This window comes from Caloenas nicobarica, chromosome 1, assembly GCF_036013445.1.
Source record: "Caloenas nicobarica isolate bCalNic1 chromosome 1, bCalNic1.hap1, whole genome shotgun sequence".
Classification (NCBI taxonomy): Eukaryota; Metazoa; Chordata; class Aves; order Columbiformes; family Columbidae; genus Caloenas; species Caloenas nicobarica.
The window spans coordinates 62,846,223-62,870,852 of NC_088245.1; the positions used below are offsets into that span (position 1 = coordinate 62,846,223).

The following is a 24,630-nucleotide window of genomic DNA, read 5'->3' on the forward strand; positions in this document are numbered from 1 at the left end:
ACTTTAAAGAAAAGCACCCTGTAAGATTTCAAATGATGGAAACATAGAATTTAATAGATATTACGATTAAACCCTACAGAATTTAACTGAAAACAGTTACAGGTAGATGTCAGGTTTCCAACTGCTAGAAGGTCAGAGTAATTTGACTCCCCCTTGTATAAACATTTACGTAAATCAAAGGCGGTGAGGGATTTAAGGATGGGAGTTCCAGTACCTATTTCCAGAGCTGTGATCTAGGCTACCCCACCCCATTTCCTCCCCACCCCCTGCTGCCACTGCCAGAGGAGAGGCTGGTTGTAAGAAGCTTTCTGCCAGAAGAAGGTTGGATGATTAAGCTAACTAACTCACGAGGCTCACGGATTTTATTGTCCTCCTTAATGATCCAGAAATAACTTTGGCTAGAAAAAGCAGAGCTCTTAGTAACAAAGGAGACTGGGGACAGGAAGGAGCGAGGAGTTGAAGCCATCCCAGTGCCCAGCTGACAGTAACCCATCCTCACTCTTATCAGTTTTTTCTATCAGCAATTTATCCTCATGTGTTTCAGGAAAGCCATATTTAAACGCTTCATGCAATCGGGACTTCTACACACCACCCAGACTGCACAAAACATCCAATTGTTCTTCTGTATATACTGGAGGTTTGGCCTTTCCTCCAAAGTAAAGACAATTCTGATTTAGATGGCTTCCCACCAAACCTAGCTCCTGGCTATGTTGGCTTCCCTGCTCCACAGTGAAAGACAACACAGAGGATGCCTAGAAAGTATTGCAGTCTTAAGTGCATCAGTGTAAACCACAACATAAGACTAATTTCCCTGCAGCTCCAGGCTGTCATACACCACAATTAAGTCTCTTTGAATGAATAAGAACATTGTCCCTTCAAACACAAAACTTTATCAGGATGTCAGTCTGTGCACATGACTAGAACAGTAGTTAAAATGGCAACATTTCTTATCTTAGTTCCTCCAAGTAAAAAGTTAATTTAGTATAATCTGTCACCTTCTCTTTTAACATAATACACAGGAGCATGCCCTTCATTTCAGCTCTACTAGCATACACTGCTATTCTGTAACATAGAAATCGACCAGCAGAAGGGGAGAGGTGGGGTGCAAGCCTGAACAAGACAATTGCTCGAGAGTCACAGAATTAGTCTGTATAAGAATCACAGAATGGTTGAGGTTGGAAGGAACTTCTGGGGGTCATCTTATCCACCCCCCTGCTTAAGCAGGGCCACCTAGAGCCAGTTACCCAGGAACATGTCCAAATGCCATTCAAATATCTCCAAGGGTGTAGACTCCAACACCTCTCTGGGCAACCTGTGTCAGTGCTCAGTCTGTGAGTTCTGTTCAGTGCTCTGTCAGTGCTGTTCTCAGCCAGGAAGAGCCCCACCATCTCCCTTATGCCTGACACCACAAGCAGGCCTGGTTTTGTACAATGCTGGACACTCACAGACCTGGTCAAACTCCCTTGGTGTGATGTTGGGTTTTGCTTCTCCCAACCCTGGAGCATCCACATCACTGTGTGGCATCACGCTAGCATGTGCCAGTTTTACACTATAGACCAAACCAGCTAGGGAGGCACAAGTCCTGTGATTTAATGTTTTGTCATGTCTGCTTTTCAGCAAGATACATCTCTAAATAGAAGGCATAATTATTATAGCTTACGTAATGCTGTATTTCTGCATTTTAATTCTCAGAATGGCTTGACAGAGGAAGGAAAACTACTTGTGCTTTACCCAGTTGATCCTATTACAGCCTCTGCAAGGCAGAGTACTCCCACTCCTCAGATAACACACAGATTAGCAATGAGGTCAGCTTTGTGATTACTCCTGGTACTGGCTTTTTTAAGCAGAATCAACATTAACAGGTGGGTTTGCTACAGAGAGAGGAAGAAGGTATTACAACCAGGTATGAAAATAAATAGAAATGTAGGAAGAGTAAGCAAGGCAACATCCCAGTGGGTGAAACTACAGGACTGTCTCATGAAGGAAAGAAAGTATATGTGGAAAAGCAGGATTGAGCACAGCAGAACAGGTAAATCAAGTCTCTGAACTAAATCAAATCTCTGTGCTTCCTCCCCATTGTCTTCATTTCTTGTTTATTCTGTTTCAGGTGAAAGGACTAGAGGACTAACAGAACTGAAAGTCCTGTTGGAGCAGATTTATATCAAACAAGCATCTCACCAGCAAAAGCAGATTAAAAAAAGGAGCCAAATCTCTCAAGGGGGAAAAGACAATGGCCCTGGTTCATGGGCCAGTACACTTGGTACAAGAGCTGCTATTGGAGCAGTTCACAGTGCCCTTGCATTGAGAACATGCTGCATTGAGCATCACCATCATGCAGATACAGAGAAACTGCCAATCAAATGCTATAATAACAAATAAGAGAGCTGAAATGACAACAGCTCCCTCTTATTCTGGTGCTGGCAGACAGAGAGTCTGAGTCTACTAAAACAGGCCAGTATCTTCATTAAGAAAGAAACTCCCCTGCCTTAGCTCCTGCACTGCTTCCTTCTACCTCTCATGTAAAAAGACCTACGATGCTTTTATTCTCCATTCACTTTGTCTCTGCCCTATTTCTGAGGTCCCTTCGGCCTGAGTTTGCATACCTCTGAACCAGTGGCTGCTGTTACAGTTTTGATCCTTTCCCTGGCTGGTTTAGTTGCCATTATTAGCTGCAGCACGTCTCCAAAGTTAGAGCTGTTTCTCTCAGCAGTCTCTCTTTTAGCATTGACTAATACACATTACGGCTGATGCTCTCCCTAATTAGAGGACTTTTAACATCTTTAGAGTTACATATGACTGACAGAGTTCTCATTAATTCAGTAATATAAGCATCTATTCCTCCTTTGCTTCTCAGTTTTTCTGGCACATCAAACTATTCCTTCCCTATCTTCTCCAATCATGCTCCCCCCGAAAAAAAAAAAAAAAGGCATATGGATGTCAAACTTTTCTAATAACTTTCGTAATTCATCATTTTCATCTCCTATGGTCACTATTCACAGTCTCAGTTCTTATTTTTACTGCATCACAAAGATGCAGGATTTGTGCAATTTAGTCTGAAAAATCCAGTGTTCCTTATGGTTTGAGTCCCTGTTTATCGCTAGTTAAGAAAGTGAAGAAATGCCAAAGAGAAAAAAATATCTTACTAGACCAATTACTGGCTACTACTGTCTTACATACCACACAGAGGGAGGAAATACCCACAAAAATATGGGTTTAAGATTGTTATTTTAAAATATTCTGGAAATAATTTTTGATATTAATTAAATAGTAATGAAAAACACAATAGCAAAACACAGGCAAGAGTCTGTCACAGTTTACTTTCAGCAAAGAACCCAAATGGCCTCCAGTAATAAAAGCCGCAATTTTCTAGCCATAGTAAAAACCCAGAATCCTCCTCCATCTCAAACATCTTAACCCATTTGGTACAGGGCCACAAGGAAGCTCAAGGATGCTAGTGAATGGTAGGACAGGCAGAGGCATCATAATGATGAAAAAGACATAGCTAAGAGGTGTCAAGTACCCTGAGAGAGGAGAAAACGAGTCTTTCCAGACATGCCAACTTGAACTGGATGATGAAGGCTTTGTATCAAATGTGATTCAGAGTACAGAGAGACTTTTATAAACCTTGGCTGCTGAGCGCACAGCACAGTTTTTGACAGCGACATCCTCAGGATTGGCAGGAAGAGTATTGTCCAGCAAAATCTGAACAGATTTAGCTATTTAAGAAATATTATGTCTGGGTGAGGTTTCAAAGCGAGATCCATGAGGAGTTTGGTACCAGACTTGTGCATTTTCTTTTAAAACAGAAAACAGATGAAACCGATGGTAAAAAGCTTTATATACTACAAAATTAGCAGGTTTTCCTGCTCATATATATTAGGATCAAGACATCATAAAAGAAGAACTGGATCACCTTCAGGAGAGAAGGATAACAAGTACTACAACTCAATAGCGTCACAAGAAAGATCACGCACTTAGGAAGTAACAGCAAGTTCTGCTTTGAACTACTGACTCATCAGATGGCACGAGTGAGAAAGGAGAGTTTTAACACAGACCCTGATTACCACCATGATGAGACAATTCAAAGAGTAGATGTTAATTCAGAATATATGATGCACATGGGGCACGAAGTCCTGGTGCCTCCTTCCAATTCCTCCCCCATGTAATCGACCTTCAGAGAAGTAACTTCTGCAAATGACGAAGTCCAACAGATTTTCTTTTAGTTTAGACCTTTTTTTTTTAATACAGGGATTGGCATGTTTCCAAATTTAGTGGTTTCAACACCCCTAAATTTTAGATGTTTGGAAATAGCTTGATACACTTTGCTCTACTTCACATGCTGTCTTCTGGGACATAAACTTTCTCTCAATGACTATTTGTACAATGCTAAGAAAACATCTCTCATCTTTGTTGGCCGAGTCTTCCTGGCATCTCTGTGAAAGAAATGAAAAAATAAAATAATGAAATCCCAAACTGGCCAGGATACTTATGTATACTCAATTCCCCCCTCCCATTTCTTGGAGACGAAGGGTTGTTTACTTAAACAGAAGATTACATTTGTTGATCAAAGGATGAGGGGAATCCTCTCTACTTTTCACACCCTATCTGCATGCAGATTTTGGAGCATGGCCTCACTGAAGCCCAGTGTATGGCAACACAAATGAACTACCCCTATATTAAGTCACCAGATGTAATCCTGACAGCAACTCCAAGCACTTGGGTTCCTCCTCCTCTGATCTCTCTCTTTCTCCTGCCTCCCTCTCCCTTTGCTTTGATGACTTTGACAGCCAAGTTCTTGGAGAGTTACTCCAGGTTACAACGTGTCACCTTTAATGGAATTCAAAGCTTTAATTCAGAAAGTGGCCACTCTTGACCTCTGGCCCCACTGCCACCCACTCTGCCACCCCCCTCCTTTCTCCATCACCATGGAAATGAATAGCCAAGCGAAAAAATGGGAGCAGGCAAAGTCTAAAGCTTTTCACAGAGCCCCCAAAAGAAAGATGAATGAAACTCATTCATCACTGAGCAAGGGACCTAGAGAGCAACGCTGACTGAAAAGCAAGCCAGAGGGAGAGCAAGCAAGGGAGAGAGACAGACTGAGATAGAAAAGGTTACCTCATGCAGGAAGTTATGTGATTTGAAAAAGAAAAGCACAGGAGGTGTGAGGGAACATAGTCCACTTGCAAAAACTGCAGATTCCGCCAAGAAAGATGCTGTTATTTGGGAAGGAGGCGTTATTTCCTCAGCCTCTTCCCCAGATAGATTTTCTTGTCTGATTACCAGGAAAGGATGGAAATTGAAGGGGAGAAGGGAGAAATGCCTGAAAAGAAATTGCAGTGAGTGCCTAAAGCACAGGCAACTCATTGCAAGGCAAAAATATAACTAGAAACAAAGCTGTGTGAGTAGTGTTGAAATTCCCTTCATTGAATCTCCCACTTTAGAGTTATTTTGCCCCTAATGCATATACTTGCCTTTCCTCCATGTCATCTCTGCATCACATAGTTTGATTTGTCTTGCTATGTGATATTAATCAAATATCAAGGCAATTTTTAGCACTAGGGAGCAAAGGCACATAAGAGGCAATAGCTTATTCACTCAGACATAGCACCAGTTTTCTAGTGTGTTCCTCTAATATCCCCATTTCTCACAACCTCACTACAACTGCATTGGCAAACAGCTCCTTCTTTCAGGGCATCTGAAAGAGATGCCCAGTAAAAGAAAAAAGTTAAATGACACCATGTATCCCAATGTCAGATGAAGGAAAATGTGCTACTGCATGCCATCCTACAGAGCTGAGGGAGCTTGCTGATGCTAGTGATAGAGAGGGAGAGAAAGGAAAGTCTGAGATGAAGCAGATCCAAAGAGCTTACTTACCTACAGCACTTGAAAAAGAGATAAGCAGGACAGAAAGAAGGCAAGAAGCAGTGGCAAGTGACTCCCTAAACCCTGAAACTTTTGTGAAGGTATTAGATAAGAGTGTCATAGATTATACTGGGATATTTATATCACTGATTACTTCCCAGAATAACCAGTCAAAACTCATCTCAAACACAGCAAAAATTAGGCAGAGGCCAGCAGGGCATTCTGGGATGCTTATGGGAGAAAAGCTGTAAAGGGCAGATCTCAGCAAGAGGCAAAATTGTTACCGAAGAATGCCTTCCTGCCTTATCCTGACAGAGAAATGGTAATGCAGTTCTCCTTTTCACTGAAGGCCAGTCCAAAGCTTACCCATTAAGTACAACTCAGAAGAGAGCCTACCCAGAGATTAAGTGATAACTCCAGGAGATAGTTGCCCCTTGCAGAGCAATTACCATTCTGAACCACGAGATTTTTTTTCCTCCTTCGGAAAGCTAATCAGGCATGATTCCCTTTCATTCCCCCAATCCCTTTGCCACAATTTAATTCCTTTTTTAGTGGCCTAGTGAAAAGATATCACTCGAGAAGCAGGAATCATTAAACTTCATTCATTGTTAATTCAGTGAACAAGTTGCCAAGCCAAGCTTCCTGGGAGTGGCACTAGCACCTCCACCAGCCAGTGAGCTCAGACCTAGAGCTCATACTTAAGCTTCAGCTTTTTGATAACCTGTATTACCCTCCATGGTGGCTCATAGTCTAGCCTGAGCCATGCCGTGGATTCCCAAGGGAGGGGAGTTCAGGCACAAAAGGAGAAACATTCGCTTCAGTATATATAGTATACCCAACCTGTGAGTCACAGTAAGAGGGACCCGGTATATTCATAAAGCCTTTTGAAAAAAAGAAAAATAGAAGTGACAACTTGTATACAAATGAACTGAAACTAAAGCTGGCATTCTCCATTGCTCCCAAGTCTCTCTTGCACAGCTATCAGAATGTGCCTATCAGAAATGGAAGCAGACACTGATAACACTCCTTTTCACTTGCTGAATGCCTGCTGTTGAAGTTTTACCTCTTGCTCATTTCCTATTATTGGGGAATCATTCCCTCCAAATATCCAAAGGCTCGCTAAGGCCACAGGTATCACCTGTTAAAGCTTGTGAAGCGTATTTCACTGCAGAAGGATGTCAGCACTGGAGGCACAATGCAGAATCACTGCTACCACTTTCTGCCTCATCCTTCATGAGAACCCATTCTGCAGCTGTAGGAGAGCCAGGGGTAATGCTGCAGGCTTATAGACTGAGGACAGAAGGGAGAGCACTGCAACACGGCAGAGAGGGAGTGGAAATAGCCTAAGAAACCTCGTAGTACTGCTCCTCACACCCTGCCTCATCCTTCCCACTGCTCTGGCCTGCAGACCTCTTCCTCTCTCCCCACCTTCATGGACCTCTAGCTTTGCCTCTTCAAAAGCTAGCTTGCAAACAGAAGGAAAGGGATCACTTAGGAAAGGTTTTGGTAGTTATCAAAACCAACTATCTATTCAGGGCGTGGCAATAGTTAACAGGAAGATGCTATTCCACAAAGCTCTGGTCTAAACCAACTTTTTTAGGGCTAAAAACAGATAACAGTATTATCTCAGTGAGGAATTACCATCTAAATGGTTCTTCTCCCTGGTGGCCCACAGGCTAAGGCTTTAAATTGCCTTCAATGAAGATGTCTCTGGTTGATCCCTGCTTAATTCTCACTGTAGGGAAGTTCAGGTCAGTCCTGTGCTGCACATCTGTTAATGTTAACTAGATAGATTTTGGTAGCAGTAAATCATGCCATAAATGGCTCCACAGAGGTGGGAAGCTTCATTTGGTCTTCAAAGTAACCTGCTTCCTACAGTAAATTTAAAAACTTCAGTGCTCCAGATCATGAAGGACACCTGCATGTCATTAAGTACTTAATGCTGAGCATACAGCTTTCTGGGTCACCATCTGTTCAGCAGGAGCACCAGCTCCTGGCTGCTGTTCCCCAATTCAGTGCGCTCCAGGGTTTGAACTCTCAGCCTTGGCAGCTCACAATTACCCAAAGGTAGCATAGATGGATCTTCTGTGTCAGCAACACAAATTAAAAAAAAAAAAAAAACCACACACCACAGTGTCTCAAGAGAGAACAATTCAACCAGGCAGAGGTCAGTAAAGTCTGCTTAAGGATTAGGAGCTAATCAGAATAGCTCATAATATATATATGCTTTTGTTGTATCTACTGCTGTGCTTTTAATCTCATCAAGATGCCTGCTTACCTGCAGTTATCTGGCTCTGGTAAAACTTATTGTCTGTGTTGTTTAAACAAAATTCTCTGTTGTGCTAGAAGGTTTGTTATCTAGGCCACTACTCACAGAAGAAAGTTCAAAATTAGCATGCCTTCACCTAGACAACAAAACATGTTGAAAACAGTTTTTGTAGCAATAGGAGGAGCTACTTGCATAAAGCTACAGAATAAATATCTCATCAGCTTTAGAAAACCAGAACGACTTTCCCTCTAGCTCCACAGGAGACAAGTTGGCCCAGTGCTAGCAGTTCTATCAAAAGTTTTCAACCCAGAACTTCGGGCTTTTGAAGTTAAATCACCAGATGGTTCCCCTAAATAAACGTCATCATTAAATTAGGAAACATTAATCACAGAGATAAAACAAAAGGTAATGGGTCCTAATGGTCACTGGGGAAGCATGACCTTTGCATAAAACAAAACAGGAGAGCAAACAGATGCTGCTCTAAGGTCTGGGGAACTGCTGTTGGCTATAACCACTTTCCACATCACAGAATAACAACTTCTGCTTATTGCCCCGTGTCCTCCCCACCCAAGTTCATTACACATGAAAATGCAATTTAAGGAACTGTACTTTGTGGAACAGTTCCATATTCTCAGAGAGAGGAAGAAACAAGTTTTTCCCATTTGGGAAAATCCTATTTGGGATTTGATCTTTCAGAATCTTCCTAAGTAAAGCCAGCAGTTTATTATAACTATAGCCATAAATATGGTCCCTCAATCCCACAAGCAAAGAAAGACAAAAAAACTGACACCCTCCTCCTCTCTAATGCCTCTGTTTCCCTAGTCTTGAAAATCCAGAAGACCTCGTTACCCCCACACAGCTTGTGCATTCCCCAGCTAGAAATGGGCAAGAAATAGCACACAATGGCATGGATACTCTTCTCTGAACTGGCAATACTTAAGTTTGATCTAGTTTATTTCATTCTAAAGAGCTTTGTTTATATTAAAAATTTGACACGATCTACCTATTTCACAAATGCATGTTTTTCTTCATTCAGATTTACTTTCCCAAGAGTCTTTATACAGGGCAAGAACTAAAGACAGTAAGACAATGCTTGGATGGAGACATTTTGTGATAAAGGACCAGGGTTTCAGGCATAACGGCTGTGGCCTGCCCGTCTGCTATCAAGAAAATCATTCTTGATTAGAAAGAAAAGCACACACTTAGCTACCATTCCACTAAGACAAGGTAAGCAGGAAAAAATAAAACAAAACAAAACCAATCACACGCACACACACCACACTCTACCCGACACACTTAGAAAGGAACGAGTAAGCAACTCCATACTTTGATGATAAATGCCCTCCCAGCATGGCCCCTTTAGTTTCTATAATGCACATTTCCCTGTTCACTCTTGTTTTTCACATGATGTTTGGCTTTGTTTTACTAGGTTTACAGCAGCTGTGTGACAATTTTATATGACAAAGGGCAACACAAGAGGTGTGACTTGCAACATGTTACAGCCTTTGTAGGAAGCAAATTGGCATCTAAATTACAGTATTTGTGTTACAGTTAAAAAGAGAACTCCATTACTTGTTAAAGCAGGACACATTTGCTATCTTTTAAAACACAGATTTCTGCTTCACTGACCTTCCCATATTTCACCTCTGAGCAGCTGAGAAAAACTCTTCCATCAAGATCAAATGAATGGCCTTGTGCAAAAGCCCCAAGTTAGCTTCTTGTATAAATCTTCTGAAATCCATGACTCCATATTGGCCATCTATGCTTCATAAGATGAGGGATCCACTGCCTTCTATGAAAGCTTTTGTGAAATTATCATCCTGCCTCCCACCATCAACGCTGTAAAATAGTAAATTAGTTTGTAATTGAATTTTTCTTATCATGGCTTTCCCCACTAAGTTACAAAGGCCTTCAGTACTTGTTATTTTTCTTCCCTAAAAGATATTTATAACGTGGTTATCTGTTCTTCTTGAGTCTGTCAGGCAGACTAAGCTCTTTAAGCCGCAGAGCAAACTTTCTCCTGCCATTAGTTTGTTGGAAAGCTTTTCCTTTCTTTTTTTCTTTTTTGCACCTTTTGAAAGTGTTGATACCAACACACAATGCCTTATCCTGGTATCTCTCTCATCAGCACCATTGCCCTAGTCTGGCCCTCTCATGTATATGCCTAAGAACTGGTTTTAGACGTTTCTCTACAGCACTATATTCAGAACTCATCTGCCAATGCCTACCTCCTATGACCCCTAAAATCCTTTTTAATCACTGATTTCCAGATATTTCCCAATATAGGAGTTTCATTCATACATATGGAGCTAGAAAAGACTAAAACATGCTGTGCTAAGACACCTGTATCTTTATTTTCAGCCCTGAAAACACGACAGGGAAAATATCACCCATCCCTAAGACACAGTCATAGACACAAGAAGGAACAGGTGGAAAGAGGCTCCCTGCCTTTTTCTGGCACCTCTCCCCATTTCCAAAAAGGTAGAAAGAGGTCCTCAGCAGCCTCAGGCTGTTAATAATGATGCCAATGCTCAGTTTGTAATGAGTTTTGCAATATTTAGCATTTTCCTTAAAGATTAAAGTCTGATTCTTCATTCATTTTTAAAAGAAAGAAAATAAAAATGAATTTTCAGTTTTTAGCTTTAAAGAAAATACTTGGAAGTGTGTCCAATGGGTTACATTAAAATAATAAAAACCTATGTAGAGGGCCAGAACAAAGAATCCCAACATTGTTTTGGATTTTCTTCATCTAGTGATTTTTAGGCCAATATCCTGACAGGAAAGGGGGAGGAGTGAGGCTGTCAGTACTGTATTCAGTGAGTATAATTACACTGAATTAGCGCTAAGGGGTTTAGAGGGAGGAAAAAAAATACTATTCCACAGAGTTAATATAAAGTGGGCTTTCATGTACATACAAACCCACAAGGAGTAAGCTACTGCCTGCTGAGACCTGTTTGGGAGCCAAGGGATTGATCGGACTCGGCCAGCCCTTGCTTAAGAAAAGAGCTGCAGTTGTGAATTACTGTAAAGCAGTATTCACATGATTGATGGGTTTACCCCCACCATCACATTTGTTTCAAAGATCTATTTTCTCTTCTGTGGTGATGGTGTGAATTAACCCCCTCTCACAATAGCTGGCTGGATTTTGCAAGGCCAGTCCAAGGTCTAGGAGCTCGATGAATCTTTTCTCTTATGCAGTCCTGTGACCAGGAAAATGGGAAAGAGATGCTGTTTAACACCCAGGCTTCTGAAGAGCACCCTAACACCAACCTCTTCAAACAGTCTGCAAACTCTCTGCCGTCAGATCAGCCAGCTCCTCAACTGCCTGTAGAATCACCTTTGAAGGAGCTCTCTGATCTCCCTTGCAGTCTGACACCCCACCCACTTGTCCTTACATCCAAAGGATCATAAGGTGTATTTATTTCATCTCTTGCCTTTTTAACCCAATTTGCTCTCAGTAACAGTTTTTTTTTTCCTTCTTTTTCTCCATGGAGAGCAGAAGAAAGCCTGAACAGTAAAGAATCCAGAGACTCCAGGTAGATTTGTGATGGGATTTGTTCTCAAGCCTCAGGCACTGTAAATTAAAAGAAGTTATTAGAATGGCCAAGGGAAGGGGAGAGAACCACCAGAAATGGGCCCAGATCATGACCAGCTTTTAAAAAGCTCCCGAAATCTTTTGAATTGACAGTATGACACAGAAAGCCAGATTTCCATGGAAGCCCGATCACACGCCTGCTTAGGAACAGGCCCACAGCATCTCAGGAACAGCTCATTCAGCCAGGAATAAATCTGTTTGTGTCAACCGCAAACTGCCCTGTGCTCTTCCTAGTTCCCAGGAAGGTACTACATATATGAATAAGATTTCTTTTTTTTCTTTATGAGGTAAATACACTGCTTAAAAGGGGGGAAAAACCCACAAACAAACAAACAACAGAGCATTAAATACAATTAGTTACACCAAGCTGGCTGCAGGCAAACGAAATGCAACCTTCCCACGCACAACTCTGCAAATGCGTTTCACACTGTGTCTGCACCATTTCATTTCTCTTGCCCTGGCCTTCCACAAAACTGTGTGTCTTATCCTACAGCACCTCCTGTGCATTCACAGTCCTGTTAAAGCCACGGAGAGAAAGAAAAAAAAAAATTATGCATTGCCATCTGTGTCACTGTACTCCCCACCAGCACACTGCCAGCAATTCTTAACAGCTAGCTGCAGCACCCACTGCTCCCCACAGGGTGAGAGTCCTCCATCCCAGCCCCATCACTCCACCTGTCATTCCAGGCCTAGCCCTGGGAAAAGGGTGCAAGAGCCCAACAGTGCAGTTGGTTTTACAATGAACATCAGGCAGAAGAGCTTCTCAGCATGTCCTGACTTGCTTTGTCAAAACTCATCGTAGAAGTTCTGTGCCCTCAGGTTTAGAGCACCTTGTGATCCTCTTTCGTCCTTCCTTGAACAACATCTTCATCTGCGCCAATAGTTATGGCAGATGTTGCAGGAATCACAAATGTTGAACCCAAACACTGTGAGAGATCTCTGCCTGAAAAACCCAGCCTCCAAAGGAGCACACGCTGAAGTAGTACCAAATGGGGTCAAACACAGCCACTACACTTGATTTTCAGCTGGAGATACAAATTCTGAGGCTAAAATGTGTAATGACTGAAAGTATCCAGTAGGTAGATTAGACCCTGTGCAAAGTTATTAGTGACCCATACAAACCACAACTAGAGCTCAGCTGTCCTGGAGTGAAGAAGTTAGCACATGAACATCCAGCATCCTCAGCAGCTCACAGAAAACTCTGTCAGACTTTCTCCTGCTGTCCTACAACCATGTTCCCAGATTTTATGTGCGTACATTTTATTGACCACAAAGGGCAGCATGTTTCATTTCTCTGTGGAAAAGCGCTCTCAGTTGCAGAGAAACCATCCAATCTGTCAGGATCACTTCAACTTCTACTGTGCTTGTGACTCCTGTTGCTGTGATTTCCAAGTTCTACATGTGTGCTTTCTGCTCCACCATGCAAACAGGGAAGGAGGAGAATGGGATTAATGGCAGACTACACCAGGACCCCACACAGTTGCTGGCAGCCTGCAAACTGCACATATGGAAACAGACGCCATAAGACAATGTCATGTTCTCTGCCGGCTCACGCAGGATTCAACAGAGCAGCAGAATACACTAGCATTACTGGTGTACTAATATGACACTGCTGTGTTAACAGAGCTGTCAAATCTCACAGACCCACCATACCAAGCTGAAGGCTCATGTCAGTCCCAGGAAGCCAGTGGTCAGTCTTTCTACTTGTCATATGACAAAAATGTTTCCACTGAGCTCTGACAAGCACACTAAGTTATTCTCTTCTCTTCTCTCCTCTCCTCTCACCCACCAAATCCCCTAACTGCGCAGTTCAGTCCAGTGGCAAGAGCAGCTGGATGTGAAACGCAGGTGTGCTGTTAAGAAAGGTCATGTCGTTTCCAAAGCCTATGCCCAGTGGAGTACCATTAAAACCAGACACGTTGCTCTTCTCATTTCAGCTAAACAATGATTTACTTTAAACAAAAGCCACTCGTCACCCCTTCATTTGCCACACTCTGAGGCATCGTAGGCAAGTGATCTAAAAGCACCATTAACAGAAGCAGGAGGTGAACTGAAACCCTGGTCAGCTTCTGCTACTGCTGATGCTGCGTGTGTCATGGCAAAAGCTGCAATGCATTTAGTGGCTTGCATCATGGCAAGGAGCACTAAGCCCTTATGCCTATTCACAGCACCCTACATAAAAGCCACTTGAGCTCATCAAGAATAGGAATGAGCTCTTTCTTAAGTCCAGCCCAATCCAGTTAACAGGCTTATCTTGAAATGCTGAGAGACAGGGCTTACAAATGGCAATGCACCTAACTTGCAAGCACTAGTTTGCTAAAAGTTAAGGAAGAACTTGTATGCACTGCCTAGCTTGGGTTCATAACTGCCTCTTTCCTCTCCATATATTATTTTACAAATGCTTTTCTCTAAAGCTATGAATTTAAGAAGGCCTTGAATGATCTTCGTGATTAGTAATCATTATTATAAATCTTGTTCCACTAGGATAAAAAAAAAAATCCTGTTAAATACAGAAGCCCATTTCGGTCTTCCTGCTCAATTAGCCTTCCCTTCCTGCTCTTGGCATATGTTTGCATAAGTTGATTTGGTTCTGCTAAAGAGATGACAGGATGCATCAAAACAGAAAAAAAAAAAAAGATGCACAGAGGCTTTGGGATTGTTTGTTGTGACATCAGTTGGTGATAACACACTACTGTCCCTGTCTCCCTCACTCCACCTGTGCAGAGATGCAACCTGAGGAAGGGCTCATTCCTGACCTTCTGCTGAGGAGCAAGCACATAAGTGGATGCCTCTCCTGTCCTGCCGACCACCACCAAGCATGCAGGATAGCTCCAAAATGATGGATGCAACAAAATATTACACTGGGATTCATTACTTAAAAGGTAATAACCTAAAAGTACCTGTAACCTCAATTTGCTAAGTCTTGATTTTCTGTAATAGAAATTGGGGAGGAAGAGGGGAAGCATCAGTTTTGACCACAATATGAATAATTCTAGGAGTTAAATAAAAGGCATTTTAGAAGTACAAGTGTTACTATGAGAAGTTAATATTAAAAATGTTCTCTGTGACATCCAGGGAAACTAAGTCAGCATCAGATTAATTGAACATAGGCAAACTCAAGAGAAAATGAGTAGTTTTCAAAGGATATTCCAACTCTAAAGACATACTTGTTTTCAAATAGCTGTCCATTTACCACAGCTAGAAAACATCAGGGTGTCAAATTAGATGTACGAGAGTGCAATCAGCCTCCATTTCTGATATCACAAACACCTTCCTGGAACGCAGTTTGCTCAAGGGTTAGTCAGGAAAAAAAAAAAAGGCGGTAACAAAAAAAGCGTTTATGACACATTACACAGCCAATCTAAACCACAAGCCTATGTACATATACACATTTATTTTTACATATACATTGGTGGACTTTAGATCAGGCCTTTAGCTAACATGCCTTGAGGGGATTCTTCTAAAAGGATAAAACATACAATCTCGAGCTATACTTGCACACGTACCAAGCAAGAAAGAGTAAGAAGTCAGAAGTACAAATCTGACTTTTCAGGCTCCCTTCAATGAGCATTTGCTTGCAGGAAGGTATACTAGGGGAGTGTTTCCAACTACAAACTCTGAGCTACAGTCCTGAGGATGATAGAAGACAACCCTCCAATTCAGACCAGAGATGATCAATGCAAAATACTTGGTGATCAAATGATGATGATATTACCATTTTCTAGAAATGTGATAATTTTTATAAATTATTTATTTTCAGTGTAAACAATTCATATGGTGACAGCTGGTTTGGAGCTTGCAAAAGGAAAAGCTACAAATAATTTGTCCCAAACAATGGAATATAATTGATTTAGGAATTAGACAAGGCTATGTTTCTAGACTAATTTCCAAAGGAAGAATTGCACAGTTCAGATAGAATTCTATGTTTACATCCTATGGAAATGCCTCACAATCCTTGAAAACTTCACCCCAAAGTTATTATTATGGTGGATACTACGATTCAGAGGTTGTTACCAGCCCTAAGATAACCAGACTTCAAGAAGCATGGTATTTGGGAGTCACTTTTTCTGTTCCCTGCGAACCTTCCTTTAATAAAGCATGCAAGGAATGAGCACATTCTGAAAGAATGCCAAAGTGCAATCACTGATGATACTCCTGGCCACTCAGAAAGGAAAAAAAAAAAAAAAAAAAAAAAAAACCACCACACAAAAAACACACACCACACCACATAAAACACACACAAACCTGATTCTTAAACATAGTTTAAGAATTTATCGACTCACAGAATGTCCTTAAGAGAAACAAAACAGAAATCCAGCACAAGTGAAGCTAGTAGGAGAGAACAACTTCAGCAGGTGAGATGCAAAATACAGATTAAGAGGTCCAAGAGCAAGGCTGAGGAACAAGGAGGCATATATATAGTGGCAAGTAATAAGGCAGTCCTTAAGCACACAGGAAAGTGGAATTCCAGAAGAACCAGTGGGTCCTGCAGATTACTCTAATGCAAAGAAGCCAACAAGGGCTGGAAAAGAGATTGGACGGAAGTTAAATGGCTCCTCTGCTTCAGTTTTCACTTCAAAGTAGGGAAGAGCGATGCATGTCCTAGGGTTACACAAGTAAAGAACTTGAGGCAAAACTGCTAGACAGAGTTAGGAGAAATAAAAATAGAAATAAAACAAAACCAAAATAACAACAACCACCACCACAAACAAACAACCCACACCACAAAAACACCACACGCAACCAACTTGAGAGCTTCAGTTGCAGTAAACTGCATTTCCAGAGCTGAGAAAAATCAGTTAAAGGCAAGTGTAAAGCAGCTAGCTTGAAATAGGAGCCCCGCAAACTAGAAAAGCTTAAAAAAGCATATTTTTCACAATGATAAATCATGCCTTGCTAATCTACAAGAAGCATTGAAGAACTTATCCTGGCTATTTTTCATTAGATGTAAATTGTTTGGATTTTCAAAGACTTCGCAGAAAAACAAAAAAACAAAAAACAAACAAAACTATCAGGAGAGCTTGGTAATCTTGGGATAAAAGGTAAGGTCCTTTCAGTATTTAATTATTAGTCAAGGAACTGACAAACCAAGGGTAAGAACAATAATTAGTTCTTCATATGAAAGGTGCGGTTGTAGCACCCAATGTTCAGCCTAGCATTAGTGTTGTCAAGTGCATTCACAAATCATTGGAAAGAATAAAAAACAAGGCAACCAAATATACTGCCCATATAAAATTGTATTAGTCAACAGTATGGAGGTCCTTGTCTTCACAACTACCCAGGCAACTGAGCAATACAAATATCAGATAAATTTCACCACAGACACATTGAAGTCTAATAGAACAAAAAAATATATATGCTTACATACCACTAAATACCAATATACTGAATTAACTTCTAGACATCAAAAAAGTTCTGGAGACAAGAATGTCATATCTCTGTCCTTAGCAGAAAAGTCATTCCAGACTAGACAAAAACTTAGAATAGAGCTTCTAAAAATTTAAACTGTAGTATGAAAAAACATTGAACTACAGAAATTAGAATGCAGTTATAGAATGCCAGATTAAACTTTAAGTAAATGTACTCACTAAAATAAGGGCATGAATTGTGAGCATACTTAGAAATAAACACACTGAAACATTTTGCTGATTTAGAACTAGGTGTGGGGATGTAGAAGGCCACTGAAAACGAGAAACATGAGAGAATGTAATATTTATGTAGGGTGACCTACTATGCTACTTAAATAGAAGAGAGGTTAAAACAAAGAGAAGTGTGGGTTATGAAAACAAGGACATTAGAGACGAGAATTCAGAATTAAGGACACATCAGCTATTCAGTTATGGAAATATACCTTCAAAACCAAAACAGCTTGGGTATCATTTATCTGTTTGGGGAAAAATCCCTTTCAGATCCATGCACATTTAAAGCTAAGGAAGATGAATGCTACTCGATGTTGCTGAGTTTTTACAGGACCTTGGTCATCTGAATGTGAACAATCCAGTGTTTCAAAAATAGTCATTGTGTACTGTAAGCCAGGCGTGTGGGAAACAGCAGGTGGAGAGAAACTCCCTCACGCAGGTGCGGGGAGGAAAGCACCCAGTTCTCTATAATCACAATTACGTAACTGCAAGTCGCATCCTGAACCATTTGCTTCTGCCAAATGGATAAGACCTCTACTGCTTGCTTTTGCCAAATAGATAGATTCTGCTTTCTCATGACTGATAATAATAATAACTAAGTAATGGTGTTTTCTTGTTCAAATAGAAAAATAGATGTATTATATAACCTTGTAAGTTGTAACCTAAAAATAATATGTAGAAGAAGTATAAATATTTCTGTGTGACTAACAATAAATGGCTCATGATGATCATATTGATCGTGTCGTGAAGTCCGTACCCTCGCGTCAACTCGCAAAGAGTTTTAAGCCATCCACATAACCATGGTTTTGTAGACCCTGATCCGTGCTCTTCCATCCACTTTCGTATCTTGTACAATTGGACTGCTACTCACAGGGCATGTTCCATGTCTTAGAAAAATCCAGAGCTATTTCACAGCCCCATACAGCTTCTGCTATAGAAGCAGCAGCAACCTTCAGTGGTTTAGCTTTGCAAGGCAGAAAAACTGGGACCAGACAGGAATCTGAGCAAGGAAACTAGAAAAGTAGGCGAGGCTGCTCAAAGTGGGCAGATCGCTTGGGATCAGCCGTTGCAGCTTGGAAGTTTTGCTACTTCAAAAAGTTTTTAGGCCTGGAATACTTTTTTAAACCTGGAAGAATAGAAGACATATAAATGAGATTTAAAAAAAAAAAAATCCCTTTCATTTCACAAAAATCGCACACTGCATCAGGCAGTGAAAACTATACGTATTCTAGGCTAAGGGTCTAGTTAACACTGAACAAAGGCTAAAATGTATTTTGCAACAGAAGCTATGATTATATACGGAAAAAAAATCCCAAGCACCATGTCCTGTGGATCAATTCAAAAGAACATGCACAAGTCTTTGGAAAAAATGGAACTGAAATTCCATTTTAATTCAATTTTATAATTATAGTAGTAATAACTGTAAATAACAATTATAAATTATTACAATTGTTTACAAATATTTTGTAAAGAACCTATTTTGTAATACAAATACTTTTGTAACCATGTGTAATTGTTTACAAATGTTTACAATTATTACAATTATATGTACAGTTAAAATTGTACATATAAATTATATTCTGATTTTCAAAGATATACTTTGGAAAAAATAATGGTCAGGAAAGGATAAATTTGAGAAAAAGTTCCTCATTCCCCATTGCTCTATACTATACTACTCTTTTTGTGAGATATTGTGATCATAAAAATGCCATAGTGAACAGTATCAGCTGTGCATCACAGGGCATCATGAAGATTTTACTGTAGCTAATGTATCTCTCATATGGAGGTTCAAGCTCTTGTTTCCATTCCCTCAGTTCTCATTAAGTGCTACAAGTGTTCAGGTGCACACTAGCATTTCATTGACTTGGAACAGAAAACTTGGATTCAGTAACTCAAGAATTTCCATTTCAATAAGCCTCATGTGAAATACTTCAGCCTCAATCTTTCTTGACTTAGACACATAATTTGCACATCACAGATTTCTGCTTTGGGCTTTTTGTCAGTTTCAGAATTTTCTATTGAAATAAGACAAGAAATTCCCACCTACAATTACTTGAGAAACATCAGTTGGTAAAATCCCAAGTAGAATTAGAGCCTTATTGCACATGCTGAAAGTGTCAATACAGAAAGATGCAAACTTGTCATTTCTAGTATGTGTTGTGCAATTGGAAATTTTAAAGTTAGATAACACATTTTTGCTACATATCCCTACAGTTTGGAAAGTTTCTCCAAATGGAGACTCACTTTCGATACGCGTGTGTAAAGTAGAATGTTGGGGCAAAGTATCCACACATCTCTTTTTTTCTATATAAAAATGCACTGTCTCCATATCCACTCAACCTACAGTTGTGGTTAGCACAAGAAAGAGGGGTTCTTAATTAAAGGACTACTTCCTTGTAGATATAGTCATAAATAATTCAAACTAAACTATAGTACATAGCAATTAAATGAACAAAGTACGTGCTGTAATGTTCCACCTTTGTTTTTCAGTCCTTTCCTTGTACAGCAGCATTCAATCTCCAGCCATTCTCAAGAGCTCTCACCCTTTGTGAAAATTAGCACAGAGAAGCTGTATTTGGGCACAGAGAAGCAGCCAAAGGAAAGCCAGGACCATGTAGTACATTATGCTACTGAATAAGAAGAGGTGTTTGTAAATATTTATCACAGTTGCAAAATACTGAAAGGTTCTATAAATATTTTTTGAAAGCAGCCTCAAAATAACTTTTCTAGATCAAAGTTATGCTTAAGAGCAAAGAGTTCACCCACTTTTCCTCCTATTCTCAACCCTTTCTGAACTTCAGATTTTTTCATCATGAAAACTTGGCAATTTTGCAGGTAGTTAGGGACAGTGAGAGAAAGAGTTGCCCACTTTCCTACGTTACCGATTCCAGGCAGCTTTACAAAACCGTTTCAGATGTTAAGCCCAGAGGTTTTCTCCCTTAAGAGGTAAAACCAAGAGCTGATCCCAGAGGGAAGATAGCAGCCTCCACCTCTCATCAGGATAAAGTCAGAACCTTCACAGCACCAGATGGTTGTACGGGGACAGGTTTTGGCAAAGGGTTATGCCCAGCCCACCCCGTACCTTGGAAAGGCACAGTTATTAACATGGACCAACAGAAGATGTTTACATCAGAAAGCGGAGGAGAAAACCAGCTCACCAATAGTTTCTATTTTACCAAAAAATACAGGAGCAGCTCATGCTTAAACAGATATCCAGAAAAATACCAAGTGAAGGTGCCAAAGACCCCCATGGTAAATATATTGCTATAAAACTTATCACAAGAGATTTCATCCCCCCACACTTACTAATGGCATGCACCTGAAGACATACTGTACTACCAGAGATTTTTATGTCTGCTAACTGTGTTAATCTTATAAATCAAGGCACTGATCAAGCAAAAGTGTCACCTGCACTTTCACATTTACATTGTCTAAGTAAATTCCACTATTGTCAGTGAGGTAACTCATAGCCCATAAAACTGTTCCAATGCGACAGACATGAAAAGACTATACCTCAAATTACAGGTGATGGAGAGAAGAGACTGACACCTGTTAAAGCGCCCACCTAAAATCCCAACGTCCACTCACTATTAATGAGTCCAAAACAGAAACTAAACTCCATGTCCCATTTAAAGACAGGTTCTGGAGATAACAAACATGAAGGGAACAGAGCTTGCCTTCACTTCTTTATCACCGTATATACATGGTTCCCATGCTATTTTTGAAGTGTAAGGAAATCCCTGAAAATTAGATTCAATGTAAATAACCCTATTTAGGCAGACCACAATCCCTACAACTCTTTATAAATCCTCTGCTGGTGGCTTATCTATTCATGATTATTAACAGAAGGAAAACAAGAGCAGCCTTTAGGCTCTTCTGAACTCTGTAGATCTTTGGTCAAACTGACCAGAGGATCACCATACCGTAACTGGCTTCCCCATGGCTTTCTGTTTGCTTTTTTATCCTGCTGCATAAGTAAGCCTAGAAAAGAGGAGGAGGCCTGCAGCACAGAGCAAGTATGCTAATGCCATATCATACTGACTGCCATGCCAACGGCAATCACACGCGCACCCGCTCACACGCTTCTGCCAAATAATCACTTAAGCAAACATCAACTACAGAGATTAGCAAAAGCATCTGACAACGTGCAAATCAGACAAGAAACATGGGCTGAGGGGACAGCTTAGGAAAGTGAGGATTTAATAAGCGAAATGACATGAAGTTCCTGAATCAAAGCTTGCAGTGTTTCTGGAAGATTGCTGAAAATTCTATCTATTGGCCTTAGAGGGAAAGCTAGTAAATTTTTTCCATCCCTCTGTCCCTACTGCGTATCAGCTGCACCGAGGCAGGCTTCTAATAAAAGCAAGTGACTCTCGTGCAAACAATAACATCTTTGTGACCTCTGGGAAGGCAGCAATCCAAACAAACAAGAAGGCAGTCAGGTGGCACATGCTATTGGGAAGCAATCACTGCATCTCAGAGGCCTTTCCGCAGCACCAGAAGGAAAGCTAGGCCACAACCATAGAAGACTACGTTTCCAGGAGAAACAGCCCTAGGTAGATAGAACAAGAAATTCACACTATTTCTGTTTAACATGGTGGGGGTGTGGAGGCTACTTTTGAACACATAATTTTTGTAGTTCAAACTAGAGGAACAAAGTGTTTTCCTATCAGAATTAAAGCAGAATATCAGAATAGCCTCTTCCTTTATCTTTAATTTACCAAAAGGTGCTTCATTCCAAAGGCACTTTCAATGAAAGCGATGAGATTCTGCTGCAAGAAGTGTAGGAAGACTCACAACCATTTACTAGCATTATAACTCATTTGTGTCTTATTTTGAAGAATTTGTCACCAAAACAAAGGGATGAATCTTAGGTTGAATTCTACAGTCCTTATTCTGATGAAGCTCTTGCTGAAGCATCAGCTTTGCCTGAATAATGGTTGGAGGAGGTGTGCCTGGTTTAGTATTAATCTCTGCTTGACAGGAAGAATATGATTCTTTGGGAACTGAAAAAGATCTCAGTATGGAAATAGAAGAAGTTCAGTTGTCCAAAAGCAAACTGTGACCTTGCAGTGCCATAATGCTACAGAGACAGCACTGTATTAGAAGTGCCATCTTTCTACCAAGGTTATTTCTAAGTTCCTTCCTATATCACTTTCAAAGACAGCAGATCTTTCTTAGGAGATTCATCCATTACTGTCTAAAAAAAGTGCCTAGAAGAGAATAACAGAAATGTTAAAATAGGGATATTGAGCCAATGACACTCTTCCCATTGTTGCTTGCATGCTGTAAACCTGTTTAAAAAGAAAACCAACAACAAGACGACAAAGCACCTGTATAATAGTTATTTTTAAATACAAAGTTTTTGATATAAGAACTATCTACACAAAGTATTAAGCAGATTTTGGATGCTCCTGTCACGTAGGCAAAGATGCTCCAGACTGTGAGCCTTCTGTTGCTGGCTACAGATGGGCACATGCATTTGCATTGCACTACTAAGGCTCTTTTGCACTTTGAGATACATGTGTGAGAAGCATAGCTAAAAAAATAAATACATAAATAAATCTGTTGTACTAGTGATCCATCAAGACAAGGAAGCCTTAAACGCAATAGTCAGAGCATCTTTAGTTGGTTATGAAACTAATGCCGTTGTTTGTATGGCTCTGAGAAGCAAAACCCAAGAACAAAACAGGTTTTGTGCCTGGTATCCAGTGACTGAATTTGAGAAGCCAGTTCAGTCATTTTCATTGCTTGCAATCAGATAGGGACATTCTGACTTCCACAGATAGCTATATATTTACTGCTTGTGTCAACACACAGGGAATTGCTCCTGTCTTGTATATCCACAGAGCACGATTATCCGCTTTTTACCTTTCTAATCCCTAGGTATGGTATAAGGCAGCAGGCGGATGCAGGTAGCAAAGTCACAGGGTGAAAACAACACCAGAGCGGTCTACCTTAATGAGCTCAGAAGATCAAGACCAGCTTTGCACTCAAGCCTGAGAAACAGGCTACCTCCACCTCATTGCCAGCATCCCCAGTGCTGTACCTGTCTCCACTGCCAGCTGGACCAGCCCCACTAAGACAACAGAACATCAGCCCAGGTGTCTAGAGAGAGGTTTGCTGAAGGAAAGAAGAACCCATCCAGTCTCCATCTGGTTTTACTCCTGGGAGGAGAACTTGTACAGATAGTGAGTTCCTCCCAAAATATTGTTTGAAGACGGCAAATAGTCTATTTCATTTACACTGTTAGCTGGCTATGGACTAGTACCAAAACAAGCATTTGGACTGAGGTATTAGAGAACTATTTCTCCTCTATCTCTTCCCTCCCCACAGGCACTTGACGATGGTACCATCTACAACTAAATAGGGGATGTTTACAAGGTCCAAGCCACACTGGAACTCGGCAGAAACTAATGAGGAAGGAAGATTTTTATAATGCTCTCATGAAACATTTAATGAGCTCTGAAATAGTGCTGGCAGGCCTCAGAGGAGAAAGGTCTAGTTTACAATTGAACTTTGCAGTTTACTAAATGGCAGCGGACTGGAGCCCCAAAGCACTATTTATTTTCAGAGACTATTTTTATCATAAAAACTCCAACTCCTGTAATGTACTTCTGCTCTAGAAGTCTTTACCCCTCTGTTGCAGCTGCCACGCAATCAATGGCATTTGCCAAGCAATGTGCTCCTAGGGTCCAAATTAACATATTAATGCATTTTTTGTAATGTAACGGAACTGGATTTTGCCTCAGACACAGTCAGCTCTACTCCTCACCTCCAGAGGTTATCCACATTGAAACCAAAATCTGCTATTCTGATAAGGCAAGGAAGGGCAGAGGCTATTTGAGAGAAGGGACAGAGCGGGTGGAAATCACCTGGTTGCACCAGTAACACATCTAGGTCTTTATTATACTCACATTCCCCCTTCTCATCTCCCATGAAACTGCCTACAGCTGTGTTCTCTCAACCTTCGATCTGAAAGACATTAAAAAGCAGTCTGCAAGATGATTACAGTTTCTAAAAAGTCACTCCCACATATGTAAGCAAGCAAGGAAAAGAGAAAAGTTTAAAAAAAAAAAAGTCAAAAATCATCATGGTGCCACTGCAGGAGGTAGAGCCAGATATTTTAAATTTTTCAGTGATTCTATTCCTTGGAATAAAATGAAGTGAGGCATATTGGCCAACAGAGTGTCTAGTTTGGTAGGTCTCACTGACCCTTTCTACCATGATAGGGTAAGACATTGCTGAAAACGTAACAAACTGAA

General features: G+C 40.7%; 1 protein-coding gene across 2 annotated transcripts in view; it reads right to left on the reverse strand.

The window, feature by feature from the left end:
- Nucleotides 1-24,630, reverse strand: part of PTN (pleiotrophin) — a 74,462-nt gene that overhangs the window by 45,609 nt on the left and 4,223 nt on the right. Inside the window, exon 2 of one of the 2 annotated variants that reach the window (XM_065641738.1) lies at nucleotides 24,283-24,340. The exons of the other annotated variant lie outside the window; for it this stretch is intronic. The gene's annotated coding sequence lies outside the window, so the exon portion shown is untranslated. The remainder of the gene's footprint in view (nucleotides 1-24,282; nucleotides 24,341-24,630) is intronic. 2 annotated transcript variants of the gene reach the window in all.